General features: G+C 37.7%; 1 protein-coding gene across 4 annotated transcripts in view; it reads left to right on the forward strand.

Moving 5' to 3' along the window:
• The window catches only part of ZFPM2 (zinc finger protein, FOG family member 2), a 440,124-nt gene that overhangs the window by 355,138 nt on the left and 68,715 nt on the right, over positions 1-16,271 (forward strand). The gene's annotated exons all lie outside the window — the stretch shown is intronic.

Below are 16,271 nucleotides of genomic sequence, written 5' to 3' on the forward strand. Positions count from 1 at the left end.
TCTTGGTGTTAAGTATAGCAAAAAGAAATCACTGGTTCCCCTTGGTTTTAGTCATCCATTTCATAAGTGTTTCTTATGACAAGTCCTAGCCAGTAGTGTGTACAAAACTTACTTATCATTTTGCCTTACCCAAAGTTTTTATTCTACATATCAAAGAAGACTCTTAGGTAAAAGTGGCCAAATAATATAAAGAGAGCAAGAAGGGGCTATGATTAATAATTAGTCTAAGCTAACAAGCATAAACAGGCACATACTAGGAAAAACCCCTAATTATAAAGAAGCAATCTGATGCACCTCATGTAGCATGGCGTTTGTCTAGGGAACACATAACCTTCACTTACAAATTCCGACTCTACTTTGTGGGGTCTTTGTCTATTGGTCAGGATAGGTTACACCAGTGCTATTCAATTTATGGCCATGGACTGTTGCTAGTTGGTGACTTGTTTGTTATTAATCTATAATAAGGTAAGGAACTCATGTCAAAATCTAACTGTACTCTCTAGTCAGGAGACATTTTTTGCAGCAAGACTTTCTCAATGAAGGAAACAATGAGTTAAGCTATATTATTATCAATATTCTTATCCCCTGCAAACTGTCACTTTGCTATCATAATCAAATGTATTTCACCAGAAATAGGGAGAGATAGAGGCACTTTACCTCATAAATATTCAGGAAATAAGTCCCTTTCTATCTTGGAATGCTCCTTTACTCAAAGAATAAGCTCTTGAAGAAAGTTTTAGGAGCTAGCCTAGAGAAGATAACAGTCAACTCTTCAGCTCACAGCTCATTGGCCAGAATGGGTCATATGGCTCCAAGCTAACTGCAAGAGAGGCTGGGAAATGTGTGTCACTTATTCCAACCAAGATTAGAAACCATCTGACCATCCTGACCATACCGTATTAATCACAATTACAACCCACTAGAACTAAAAGTTGGACTAACTCTGGGATTATTTGGGATTTTAGGAGTAAAACTCATGCTCCCTATCTCCCCGTAGCTATGATAATTGAAGAATTTTTGTAGAATATCATGTTGAGTATGAAAATAGCAAAAATTGTATAATAGTCCTGGCCTAGTCATTGTAGGATTTTGTAATAAAGATAGCTAATTGTGTATATCATTTTACCATCTAAAAACAGCTTCCATGTTCTTGTTCTTTATTTCCTTTAATGTCATAATGATTCTGTGAGATGCGCACTTTTATGTGTCTTTCACAGATATGGAAACTGTGGTATAGGAAGAATCAAAAAAATTTGCTGAAGGCCGTGCTTTTGGCAAACAATAATGAATACTTCCAATGTTCCAAGCATAGGCCATGGGTTGAATCAAAGATGAAACAGTAAAATCTAGGTTTTCTTACTTTCATTTTAGTACTCTTGTCACAGAGCACACCTTCTACTTTACAGTAGAGATATGTTTTAACCGGAATTGTTCTTTAGTCCAACAAAATTTGGTGCTCCAAGGATAGGTGCAGTGACTGAATCCATAGCTGCTCCATTCTTGGTGGGAGACAAAGGAAAGAACACGAACAAAGGTGGCCTCTCTGATGAGCCTTTCAATACTATATACTGGAAAAGATAAGACAGAGGCAAAGGAGATTCCTAGAATGTTATTCCTGAGGAAGCGACTCACAATTTTTTGCCCTCGATTTGAAGTAAATCATTGAATGCAGCATTTCCGCTCATCAAATATAACCTCGTGAAACTAGAAAAATTAGTTTATTTATGGCCATTTTAATGATATTCTACATTATGTGCCCTTAAATATATCTTAATGGAGTTTGTCAAAGGATTATACTGGTGTTCTTGGTATTTTCTTTTTTTGTTCTAACAGTCGCTTCTTTGGGTTAAGAACATGAAGCTAATGGAGCCAAGATCAAGAGATTAATATAACAGATATATCTTAGCTTCATAGTTCTCAGATTACATTGCTCAACTCAACCAGGTTTTTCAAAAGTGTATGTCACTACTTACACAATACTTAAAAATTTGGAGAAAATAAAGTATGGTGCAAGACCAACGAGGAATAAAAATCAACTGAGCGTGCGTACTTAACTAAGAGTAGGTTGGTGATATTATCTCTGTACGCAAAGAACAGCAGAGTATACTGAATTTAATAGATGGTACTATAATCATAATTTATTTAAGGGAGATTTTTAGGAACTTTTTGTAGTATGATACTTGAAAAAGATACGAAAGTTTAAGCTGTATGAAACTTTCAGGGTGAAATGTGAAACTCTCTTCTAAGGTTTTGGATTTCGTTATGAAACTCAAAACTCAGCCCCATTTTGGAGGGGTTTGCAAACCTTGGCTACATCCAAGCATTGCACAAGCTTTAAATCTACGCTAACCTTTTTATCTGTTAGGGGAACTTGGAACCTTCTTTTTTAAGTCTGCTTACTTCTTGGTAGGTCACATACTTTTTGAGTCACTTTTAACAGAATTACATGTTGTTACCATACGATTCAAAAGGTGTTTTACACATTATTTAGTCCGATCCATTTTTATCAAGAAGGAGCCTTCCTGATCCAAACAAAATAGAAAAGAATTCTTGACATTTGTGTAGTAGTTGGCATAGACTAAGTTATGCTGTGGTTACAAACAACTCCAAAATTGCAGTGGTCTAAGAAAGCAAGGTTTGATTTTCATTTATACAGTGTCTAATGTGCTCGTCAGGAAGGTTCTGTTCTTTGTGTTCACTGAGGAATCCTGGATGGTGCAGCTCAACATGGGCTTCTTTGATCACTGTAGCAAGAGGAAAGGAATATGATGAATTGCCCAGTGGCTCTTAAGGAGCATATATCTTCTGTCCTATTCCATTGACCAAAGCAAGTCATATAGACATGCCTAATTTGAAAATGAGTGGGGAAGGGCAGTCCTTTCATATGAAGGCAATCCTTTCATATGCATGGAAGGACAGGAGGACTGCACTAATTGTGACCATCCCTACATTCTGTCTTCAAACTGAGAGACATACAGAGAGAAAGAAACTATCTTAGTAATAAATTTTACTGTTTCAAAACTCCCTAGAAAATGTATTTTATGTTAAGTATTGGAACCTCAGAGTCCACATGTCTAAAAAATACACAACACTCTGTGTATGTGTGTGTGTGTGCGTGCACGCAGTGGTTATTAGAGCACACTTATAAGGCTTAGGTTTTTCACTTAGTAGATGGGTGATTTTAGGCATTTTGCTTAACATCTGTGCCTCAGTTTCCTCATCTCTAAAATGGTTCTAATAATAGTAACTGTTTCGTAATGCCATTGTGAGAATTCAGTGAGCAAATACATGCAAGGGGCTGAGCCAGATCCTGGGGCAGACTGAGCCCTCAATGGATGTTAATTATCACCGTGGTGTTATTTTTATACCCTACTTTGGCATCCTCTCAATCAGCCTACTTAAAGTCTTGAAGTCATTGTTGTCTCTTCCATCTTGTTCTTCACTCCCTATGCCTACTTAGCCATCAAGGCTTTCAAGTTCTTCCTTTAAATTAGGCATCAGCAAACTATAGCCCTGCAAGGTAAGAATAGTTTTTATATCTTTAAACAGCCGTAGAAAACAACAACAACATTATTTGTGACACAAAGCCCAAAAATATTAACTATATGTCCCTTTACACAAAAAGTTGGCCAACTGCTGTTCTAAGGTAACTCTTGTAGCCGTTGCCTGCTTCCTCCGCAAACAACGCATTTATTCTGTTGCTGCCTTACTCCTCGGAGAATTCTCTGGCCCCAGTTCACTTCCCAGTACACGCTTCCCCTGACTACTACACCTCAGAGTTCAGCCTAGAAGATGAATGACACATCTTCTACTTAATTTTATTCCTGAGTTAATCTAGCAATAATAAATCCTTACGGAATTCTTTTCTGATGATCAGATTAAGTTTAATAGAGGAGGTTTTAGAGCAGAATTCTTACTTTGGGGACTACATGAGGAGCATTTCTGTTTGTTTTAAGATGGAAAAAGGCTGGGGAAGAGGTAGTGGAGAGGTATAAGTTGTTGGAACAAAAATGTTAAGGAATAAGTGATGGAGCAAGAGAGGATAATAAGGAGCACAGTGTGCTAGTAGGAGAATTCCTTCATTCCTTCTACACATATTTAGTAGTTTGCAAAAACATCGTTACAAGAAGTGGGACCCAGTGGTGAACAAAACAAAGACAAGGCCATCGTATATTTTAATTCTCAAAGATAGAGCTTGTAAACAAATAAACAAGTAATTAGACTTTTTCTTGTCAGTTGGAGGCAAACCTACATCACATTAACCTTGTGAAATAGATTGTATTATCCCAGTGTTACCTGTGAGGAAACCGATGCAGAAGTGTGCTGGAATCAAATCCCGCTGGCTTGCAAGAGCCAGTCATTAAATTTGGGGGAATTTTGTGAGCCAGTTTTTAAACACAACCATTATTAAAAATTAAATTATATAAATTTATAAGTAAATAAATTATATTTTTAAAAAGGTAATAAGTACTCAAAATCTATCACATTCTAATTATTTTACTACACTGTCCTATTGTCTGTGCAATTGAGGTTATTGACCCCTATTATATCTGCACAGTGGAAATACTACGTAATGTGCCATTTGCTAATAACATGTGAGTTATTATAGTCAGTGGTAGAGCTAGAAGTCCAACTTACATATCTGACTGCCTCCAATCCTAGTATTCTTACATTTTTCAAACTGTGGTTCTGAGACAATTTGCATCATGGCTCCAGCCAGGGAATAAGCACCATAGATTCTTGGACCTTGTGTCGGACCTCCTAAAGCCGAATTTCTGGGACTGGGGCCAGAGAACCTGGAATTTTCCTACTCACTTCTGTGATTCACATGCACTCTCTAATAGGAGAACCATTTGTTCTTCGTCATATCTTCTCTCAAATGCAGAGTTATTATATTCCTAAACTGTAAGATTCCACAATCTGAACTAAGCTGTCATTTCAGAGTCCTTTTAGAGTGCAGAAAGAAGAGATGCTGGCATTAGAGAAATGAATTTTTCTTTTCTTATTTGACCACCTCAGTTATTATAGCAAAGAAAGTTTAGCGGACATGCTTAATAGATATACATTTACATATGTATACATATATATATGAATATATGCACACACATGTTGTGTGTACATGTATGTATGTGTGCATATGGTCCACACTGTGTATGATAATATTGGTCAGGTATACTAAAATGGCGACAGTAATTCCACAGAGCCACTCTAATACTGCTATTCCCATGGTTTGCAGAAAATCTTCCAAACCTTGTTGAGAGATCATGTGCTCTTATTATCAAGGATTTCTCAGGAGGGGTATATTCTGTAAGATCCTCCTGATTTAGTCAAATCCAGATACCAAAAGAAAACAGCCAGCCACCTCACATGCTTTTCACGAGTCTAAAAGAATCAGAGTGATTTCCCAAGGTCTGCAACCTTACTGTTCCTATAGTATATCAGCTTCCAAAGGATTTTAAAGAATACAGCACAACAGGGTAGTCACTTAAGGCAGAAAATTCGTCGCCACCAACGCTGAGCCTCCTGTGACAATGGATTAATCATCAAAGTCGATTAATCTGTCAGATTCTCCAAGGGTGAAATCACACATCGTACCACTGGTGTGTGGAGCAGGCATTACCTTCATCTTACTGGCACAGAGACAAACTGCAAGTAACTTTTATGCACTGCAGAGGAGGAAGTGCTGATACATTTAAAAGGGAGCTGCTTCCCCAGCAACACCTGCCCAGAAGTTGCTGAAAAATTATACTCCATGCATGTCTCTCCCTACTCCCTACTGAGAGGTCAGCAGTTATTACAAAACTATCCTGATAAGAATCTGCTTGGAGCTTCTGGGATCATATTAACCAAAATGGAACCACTGAGTCAGAGAAAAGCAAAGAGATGAATCAGAATAGCTAACATCTCTTTCTCTTTGTCTGTTTATATCATACCCAACCTTCAGGGCAAAATCAAATTCTTAACTCTTTGCAAGGTTTTCCTCACCACGACAGGGCTTATTCATTTCCCTGTTCTCATTGTCTCCCTGTTCCCTGATCACTGCAGTGCTGTCGTTGTTTCCAGTATTGACTAATATGTATCTTACATTATTTGCATTTTCCTTACATCAATTTTTCTGGTTGATTATTTAGCTTCTTTAAGGGGAGAAACCATGAGCTTAGCTTTTTCCATGGCCTCTACAGTATTGAGCACATGGTAAATACTTAATAAATTCTAGTCGGTCTATTGTTATCTTAAATGGAAATATATTGTTCTCAGGCTTTTGTGATGCATGTTTGTATTTTAAAAATAGCATACTCTTGGAAGTTATTGCTTCAGTTATGAAGTATTTTCTTTTACTATCCTTATAATTTAGAATGGAAATAGACTTAAAATGACTACTATTTGGAATCAGAAAGAAACTAAATGCTTCAATATTCACCTAGTGTGCTATAGTTTCCTATTGCATCTTTACATGCATTATCTTTCCACATCCATGAGGAATATCCCCAAACTCTAGTTGAGGGAAAAGGCTCAGATGTGGTAAATAGCTCGTGCATCATCACATGGTTAGGAGGGGTGGGATTTGAACCCATGTCATTTGATTCCTAGTTCTGTACTCTTTCCACCACAGAGCCTACTCTCTAGAGACTAAGTTCTTGTCTTTAACGGTACCATCTGGTGTGACCTTAAGTCGTCAGACCTCACTGGGAAGCTCTTACATCATCTATAAAATCAAATAAGTGGGGCCCCAAAATTTAGTCATCTAAACTATGGGGTCATATTATTATGTAGTCATTGGTCATAGCCATCCTGAGCAGCTAGCTACCTGGGACTTCTGAAGTCTGGCTTCTAGAAGTAAAGGTCCTTGACTGCAATTTGGTGCCACCTGGTGGCAGTTGTTCACTCTGGCTCGTATATCAAATGGCGATGATTTCTGGTAGCTCACTGGAACTTCTGGAGTATGGGCAATAATTCTAGGACTCTCTGGGTTAGTTGTTGCCAGTTTCTTCTGCCCGGTGCAAAAACAAAAACAAAAATTAGTCCTCGAGAATAGCCATCACCCCACAGTAGAAAATGAGAACTTCAGTGTACTTCATTTTCCAACTGTGACTGGATGGAGAAGGGAAGTCATTCACCAATCAGATTATATCTGGATTTATGTAATCATCAAGCACATTATTGCAAGATATAATTGTAGTTTGAAGCCTTGTGCTAAAAATCAAGTGAGATAATGTCTTTGAAAAGGGCTTTTGCAAAGTTTAAGGCCCTAATAGAATGCAAGGGATTATCATAAAATGGTAATTCCTTTAGAGAAAATTGTCCAGTGTTAATAATAAGTATGACACGATATGCTTTTTTTTCTTCATTTTAAGTCCATACATTCTGCTGTTCTGCTTTGTCCTTGCCCTGATTCTGTCTCCAAAAGAATTCTGCAAAACAAAGTAGACGGATCCCTGGTTCAAAAACTCTTCAATGATTCATACCTCCCAATCCTCATTGCATATTGTTAAGTACAATCCCAGTGCCTTACTTTGTTATATTTATGTAGCCCCCCTTTCTACATATATTTCCTTAGTTAGCCTCCATAGCAATTCCGTTTTACATATGAGACCCAGTTGTAGAGAGATGACTTATTAAAGATTATCGGTTTATTAAATGTCAGATTTGATCCTCTCATTCAAAGTCACCAGCTCCAAATATATTAGTCTTTTCTATTGCTTCTTCCTTTGTCTGACATTCACGGTTCTGTATGATCTTGCCCCAAACCACCTTCCCAAGTTCATTTTCAGCACCTGCTAGTTTATTCTTCTGTATAGATATACCTTTTTCAAATTTGAAATATTCTACCTGTCATCTGCAAAGCTTACATACTTACAAAAACCCGAGAGATGGTAATGTCTGAATCAGCAGCAGCATCGTCCTAATCACCAATTAAATTGTGCTAATAGTAATTGAGATGCCTCACAGTATAGATGTACTATGTTAATTATGTGGTGGTTGGAATCACCAAGCCTTTTTGCTCCTCTTGTAAGTGATGCAAAAATAAAAAAAAAAATGCACACACGCACACATACCACAGACACTTTGGCACTAAACAAATATTAGCAAAAACATAACTGTAAAGAAATCAAGCTTTAACAGGGAGCTGGTATCATATAATACTTAATATCTTGGACACTAGACTTGGGTTTGATTCCTCCCTTGGCCATTTATTAACCTGTCACCTTGAAAATATTACCTAATGTCTCTGAACCTCACTTTTGTCTTATGTAAAATGGGGATGATTATAATAGAAGAACCTTCATCATAAAATGTTGGGGAAAAGTAATTTTAGAGAATACATATTGAGTTCTTACCATAGTATCTAGTAAGGAGTAAAATCCATTGTACCTAAGCTATTGTTATTAATATTATTATCTTTAGCAATGTTATTTCTATTATTAGTCTTTACTTCCTTCACTGTGCCTGATTGCCTGGGTAGGATCAAAGCCAACAGGAGTGAACAATGTAATTAGTCGACTGATAAGTGTCTTCATACCTGCAGTCTTTTGTGATTAATATTTTATGATAGATTCCATTTTCAAATTAAATTTAACGGCCTTGATAGCTATGCAGAGGCCAATACTGAAATCGTGAGTTATCTCATTGGATAACTTTCTGTTAGAAATAATGGGTGTCAAGTTTAAATGATTTTGTTTGACTTCACAGCGAGCCACAGCCATTCTTAACTGGCAGAGAAAACTTTCCCCATTTTACACATCACATTTACCTTACGCAGAGTATACATTCATTTTGAAGACATGATAAGGTCCTCTAGTAATCTGGCCATAGTCAATGATTGTAAGTTGAACTAACGAACAGCTAGGGATGAAAAAAATGGATGGAAGGTCAATGTATTATCCAATTCACTCTCCTCATGTTCTTATGAGCTTCCTGCATACCTCCCACCCACCTCCCCCATGCTCTGTCAATGTCCTTTTTCAAGATTCACTTTTCCATGTTTTACACATTTCACAGGACTCATATTTCAAGTTGCTCCTAAATGAGTGTTGAAATATGATGAATTTCCTTGTTATCTAAAAGTTTAATCATGTTTAAAGAGTTTTCTGTAATTATTACTGTTTTTCATTATTTATGATTAATTACTATTAATTTACTACTATTCATTACTAATAACCTCTAGTGTACATTATATTGTGCAGGTACCTCTAGTATATTTTTATTAACACCTTGAAGCTGCAGATTGAACTCAGGCATTTCATGAAAAATATCTACCAAATCACCTAATTGCCAAAGAACTTCTTTGCTGTCATGCCAGTCAGCTAGATCACTCTTATTTTCTGTCAGGAAAAAGTCTGACTTCATTTTCCAATTCAGATAAACATGTTAACTCCTGTCCCCAACACATCATCTCACTTCTGAATTCAGATCCTAAAATAGATAGCTAGATCAGTCACAGAACCTTACCAAGAGTTATGTCACCTGGATGAAATAAGCCCAGCAGAGCCGCAGCCCACTTCAATGTCTCAAGTGTGCTCTTAAAGGACTTCCTTTAACAGAGGTGCTGCATTCTAGAACCCTCCTTTTGTTTGGGTGCCCTGGGGGTTTTTACACCTAGCGGAAAGACACTATAGAAGTAGGGAACTGTGTTTTTTATTTGTAAGATGGGAAAAGGACGTTTGTGAAAGAGAAGGTCAAAAAAGAGAACTAGTGAAGCAGTTTGATTGCACTGTTGAGAACCTAGAAAATGATTCCCTTGAAACTACCCGTGCCGCCAAAACCCTGGAACATCCTCATGGACTTCAGCAGTTCACGTGCCTCAGTTTAGAAGTAGCTGCCCAAAGCCCAGGGCCTGATGCAAATTTGACATTCGGCAAATAGGTATAGAATGACTGAATTTTACCATTTAGCCTTCCCTATTGTATAATTCCACGAAAAAAAGTTTATCCTCATTTTCTCACAGCTTATCTCTGTATTCACTGTATATTGCATTTTAATATCAAATAACTTATCTTTTAAAAGTCATATATGCTCAGTGGAGCAAATTTGAAAAAGAGGGGAAAAGTATAAAATATTGCTTTGAATTCCCATTGCCATCCCTTATAGTTTCCTTGCATCCACACTCTGTATTTAGGTTCACACTCTGTCTTTAGGTTCCTGTTGTTTTCCACTCCATATATCCGTTTTTAAAAATAAAATGTAAAATAGACATGATAGAATATTCTTTTATCCTTACTTTTCACTGGGGCTTCTATTCCTGGATATTGCGTTATCAGCTAGAGGGTTACTCTTAAATAATTTTCTCACAAAGAATTTATCTAGAACACATATTGTAGCCTTTGTAAATCTCTTGTTGCCGTCTCACATGAAATTCAGCATAGCTCTTGTGAGATTCTTCTTTTCCGTCACAATCCTCTTGTTTGTACTATTCAGTATTGTAGTGTCAACCTACAAAAACAGAAACCAGTTTAAGAGACAAAGCATTTATTTGAGACGAAAGAATTGCACTTCAGGGAGCACAGATTAAGGTAGAAACCCAAATAGTGTCCTGATTACAGGAGAGGGGCTTAGAGTTTGTATGAGAAAGAGAGAGGATGGGGTGAATCATATTAATGAGGAGTTCATTGGTGCTACATAAGCTTTGTGCTTCAGAGATTGGCTTCAGGCAAAACCTATGACTCGTATTTCATTGATTGGTTAAGGGATCTGGTCGTCAGCAAGGTCCAATTCCATCATTTCTTACAGACAGGATATTCTTGTCCTTACTGACTTCTTAGAATGTTGGTGATTTGATCCATTTTGGAAGATAAAGAAAACAAGACATGCAAGGCAGTTCCTCTGAAATGGCTGCTCTGGCTCTATTTTAACACGTCTCCACTCATGTCATCTTTCACAGTAGCCACTTTGCACAAGTGGATATGGAGCAGTTGAGATGTGGCTGGTCTGAATTGAGATATGCTCTAAGTGTAAAATACACACCAGATTTTAAAGATTTAATACTATATCTATATCCATATCTCTCTATTTATCTGTAGATAGTTATAAATATATTAAATTTAATATAGTTTTGTGGGTTTTTTTGAGGAAGATTAGCCCTGAGCTAACATCTGCAGCCAATCCTTCTCTTTGCTGAGGAAGGCTGGCCCAGAGCGAATATCCATGCCCATCTTCCTCAACTTTATACATGGGATGCCTACCACAGCATGGCTTGTCAAGCAGTGCCATGTCTGCACCAGGGATCTGAACTGGCAAACCCTGCGCTGCCAAAGCGGAACATGCGCACTTGACCTGCCCCTGGGCCGGCCCCTAATGTAGATTTAATAGACATATTATATATAGTACCAAAATTAATGAGATTATATATGTCATTAAACTTTGTACAGCATATAAAATACTTTGTACTATAAAATATATGCTATATTTATGCTATAAAATTCGAGATTATATATATCTCATTAAAATTTATATGTAAGTTGATATAATGTCTTAGACATATTAGGCTAAATAAATATATTATTAAAAATAATTTTACCTGTTTATTCTTATTGTTTTAATGTGGCTACTACAAAATTTAAAATTATGTAAAAGGCTAGCATTATATTTCTGCACGTTACTAGATTTCTGTAGTACAAAGGCTTAATGTTTGTCCCTGTCCTCTCTCAGGTTTCCCTGGTTTTCCTTTTTCCCCTTGCTTGATGCTTATAAAAAATTTTTAATTCCTATCTATCAAAATATTTTCTAGACTAGGTCTAGATGCCTATTTTGTTGGAGCATGGTAAAATTCTTTGGATTTTTATTTGTATTATTAACTTTTTAAAAAATTGTTCCAGTGTCTTCCTTACATACAACTATATTCTTAGATCAAATTTCTTTCTCTGCCTTTGCAATGCATCATCTAAAAATCTCTTCACCTTGTTTTTCTGAGAGAACTTTTCAAGTTTGCATCTGCCTAACTGATTTGATTGCCTGCAGTGGCAATCCTGCTGTCTGGCTCCAAAGAAATCTTACTTTGCTTTTATAGTTAGTTTCCCTAAAATTATTCCTTTCAGTCTAATCCAGTCACCTTTGCACGTCAGCTGGTATTTCCTTATGGCCTTTTCCTCTGTCCCATACTTCCATGTCTTCCTATTTTTTAATTGATGATAGAATTCTTTTTCTGAAAAAGAATTATCTGATGCATATTGCAAATTATTTTCAAAAGTATGCTCCTCCTCTAAGTCAAAATGATTTACCCTCTCCCATTTTTTTGTAAATTTTCCTAGTCTGTTTAAATTTACTCATTCTTGAATGAGAAGAGAGAACTGGAAATGCCAGAAGTGGTCTTTCCCAAGAGACCAAGATGCTTCCCATCAGCTGGGATATTTCATAGTGCAAGGGGGTACCATTCACAGTTGTACCAGTGCTAAAGGCATAAATTGGGAGGCATCGTCACCCTACGTTAATCTCATGCTTTGTCACTTGAACAAAGGTCTTATTTCCTTTTCAGATCTACAGCAGGAAGGTAGGAGACCCAGCTCAGAACCCAATTCCTGTGAATTACTTTTGTTTTGTGTGTTGTATGTGCTGCACTAAGATGTCTTCTTGTCCCACAGATGAGGTCTCCCTCTCTCAACTATCCCCTTGGAGGATGCCGCGCCCTAATAAGCAAGTCTCTTCTGTTTGTTCTTTCCACATATCGTCTCTCCAAGTAGCTTTCCTTCTAGTTTTAATTAATTTGGGGGAAGGAAATAGCTGGGTCCATCAATAGGGATGGAGACATAGGTTCTCATGAATAGAGATGGAAAAAAGTATTCTCGTCATGTCAAAAACTGGATGTATAGTATCCCAAGATATAGACTCTGTGGAAGCAGTTTACAGGAAAGAGAGGAATAAAGTGACTTATTTTTAAGTACATAAACTTCCTCAATTTCCTGCTTGTCTGACCATCAATTGCTTTATTCAGTATGATTTCTGTGGCCTTTCAGGTGGGGAAATTCCATCAATTTCTGGCAATAAGCTGGTTCTGACTTTAGGATGATTCAAGGATGTTGTGATTTTTTTTTTTATCTTTCTGTTTTTGCTTGGGTATTTTAATAAATATTGAAGAGGCTACATCATGATTACCAGCCAGATGTTATTTTAATTTTTTATTGTTGGCTTCTATGTAGTACTTAACATCCTGTAAAATTGAAATCTTCTCGCTTCTCCCTACGTGGAAAGAAGGCTGTGGGGAGCCTTATGTTAATAATCCAGATGCATGGTGATAAAGAGGGAAGTTAAGTTTTGTATTGTGTAAAGAAGCCAGCCCTGGTGGGCTAATGGTTAAGGTTGGTGCTCTCACCACCACGGCCCAGGGTTCGCTTCCCAGTTAGGAACCTATCTCTCTGTCCATTGTCACACTGTGATGGCTTCATGTTGTTGTGATGCTGAAAGCTATGCCACTGGTATTTCAAATACCAGCAGGGTGATCCATGGACCCAAATCATCCATCCATTTCAGTGGAGCTTCCAGTCTAAGAAAAACTAGGAAAAAGGACCTGGCCACCCACTTCCAAAAAATTGGCCATGAAAACCCTATGAATAGCAGCAGAGCATTGTCTGATAGACAAGGCAAAAAGACTGGGCAGGGTTCTGCTCTGCTGTACACAGGGTCACAAGGAGTTGGACTCGACTCGATGGCACTAACAACAACTTGTGTGAAGAAGTGATTCAGCAAATAACAGCTAATCCCAAGAATCTTCTGGGCTACTCAGTCCTGCAAAAGAGCACTCTCTTGGTACCTTCACAGATAGGACCAGTCAGTAAATAACCAGCAGGTGCTTTGTTTAAAGGTCTACTTTGTGCAAGCACTAGTCAAGGTGATGAAGATCAGAAACATTAGGATGTGATTCCTAGTCATAAATGAGTTTAAAGTCAATCTCCCTGGAGAAAAAGGAGGCACTTAGGAGTAACAGTAATATCACATCTTAAGTGTCCAATAAAGGTTTAGGTGACAAGTGCAGCAGGACATAAGAAAAAGGCTGCCCACAGCGGGCTACTGGTAAACCATCACGATAGAAAGAATATGTGAGTTAAGTTCTGGCAGCACGGGAGTGCTCAGATAAGCTAAGGGAGGGCATTGGAGGGGAACCATGAGTAAACACTAGGGGTGGGTATGTGAGTAGGGCATTCAGAGGACAGTATGCAGAAGAGTTTGGAAAGTAGACAGGGTTATATAAAGGAATGGTGATAGACAAATTTGGCACATAACTGAATGGCAATCATAAATTTGAGCCATGTTGTAGGACCTGTAAATACCAGGCTAATGTGAAGATGATAAATCTCCAGAAATGTTGAATCATCCTTAAAATGATCCTTAGTCATAGCATTTAGGTTTTAAAATTTTCATTGTAAAGGTTTCTTTGTTGTCTGAGATTTTGGTTGACTTTTTGCATTTTTCTAAAACAAACATAAAATGAAACAATGTAATATGGGGTCTCTCAGGCTGTTGTTTAATTATTGATTTATGACACTTTTGAAACAAAAGCTTTTTCTTAAAGTTACAAATACTTGTTTAACTTCTATTAAGGAATCAAATAGTTTTGACCTCTTCTCTCAGCTAGAAGTTTTGAAAATTTTGTCAACTATCAATAAATCCACATCAGGGCCGACCTGGTGGTGTAGTGATTAAGTTCACGCACCCTGCTTTGGCGACCCGGGATTCTGGGATTCTTGTTATTTGCTGAATCACTTCTTCACACAAGTTGTTGTTAGTGCCATCGAGGGGTTCACAGGCTTGATCCCAGGTGTGGACCTAGCACCACTCTCCAAGCCATACTGTGGTGACATCCCACATAAAATAGAGAAAGATTGGCACAGATGTTAGCTCAGGGCCAATCTTCCTCACAAAAAATAAAAATTAAAAATAAACAAATAAATAAATCAACACCAACTATTGAATGAATAAATACATGGATAACCGTCATTACCTAAGACTTTGCTTAAGTTGTAAACTAAAATATAGCACTTACCTCATTGCACTATGGCGTTTAGTTGCAAAGATGATACTGAGCCAGAATAAGTAATCGCCACTCAGTAAATCAGTGTACCTACCATATGCTGTAGAAACACAAAGGAGGGAGTGGCTGAAGTTGTCTAGAGATTTGTAGAAAAGTATCATGGAGCAATGACGTTGCTGAATCACGAAAGACGAGTAAAAGTTCAACAGCAGGCAAGAAGGAGGCTATTCTAGACACAAGAAATATAGAGATAAAAAGCAAGGAATCCAGGGTCCAGTCCGGTGGTGCATCAGTTAAGTTCACATGTTCTGCTTCAGTGGCCCGGGCTTTACTAGTTTGGATCCTGGGTGTGGACCTACGCACAGCTTATCAAGCCATGCTGTGGCAGGAGTCCCACAAATAAAAGTAGAGGAAGATGGGCACAGTTGTTAGCTCAGGGCCAATCTTCCTCAGCAAAAAAGAGAGGAGAATTGGCAGCAGATGTTAGCTGAGGGCTAATCTTCCTCAAAAAGAAAGCAAGGAATCCAGAAAGATCATGGTATGTTAAAAATAAAAATCAAGCAGTGATGTGTGGCTAAAGTGTAGGATTCATGGGGAGATGTCATGAGAGATGAGATTGGAAAGATGGTTTGGGTCCAGACTGTGAAGAGTTCAAAACCACTCCTTGAACAAGCATGTAAACAAGTTTTTAAATGATTTTCATAATAAATTGAAATAGTATTCATATTGAAGAAGAGAAAAATTCATGGAAAATATAAGGTGTAAGTTATGGATTGACTAAAAATTTAGAGTTTGTAATGGAATTTATAGAATCTAAAGACTTTTGATTTCCAGTGCTTTCGAGATCTTAGGTCCTAATGTTGTATCACTCAGAACAGGCTGGATTAAGGTGGATTAATGACCCCAAATCTCAGTGGCTTAAAACAACTGATGCTACATATTCATTGAAAGTTAGCTCTAGCACTGCCCCACGATGTCTTTATTTCATGACCCAACCTGTTAGAGCCGCTATCTGGAACAGTGCTTGTCTTGGGACAGGAGGAAAGGAGATCATGCTAAAGCACAAGCTGGTTTTTAAAGCTTCCAGTAAGAAGTGGCACACATCACTTAGGCACCTTTCCCTGGCCAAAGCAAGTTCCCCAGACAGCCTGTCAATGAGCAGCGAAGTATACTGTTCTCCTGGAGAGAGGCAGGAAATACATGGTCAACCACAACGTCCAATGTATATCACTAAACCCACACAAAAACCATCTCAAAACTTGAGACTTCTTGAATAACTCATTCATATTTGTATTTAAATTGAGTCTTCATG

Source organism: Equus przewalskii, chromosome 8, assembly GCF_037783145.1.
Source record: "Equus przewalskii isolate Varuska chromosome 8, EquPr2, whole genome shotgun sequence".
NCBI classification, from domain to species: domain Eukaryota; kingdom Metazoa; phylum Chordata; class Mammalia; order Perissodactyla; family Equidae; genus Equus; species Equus przewalskii.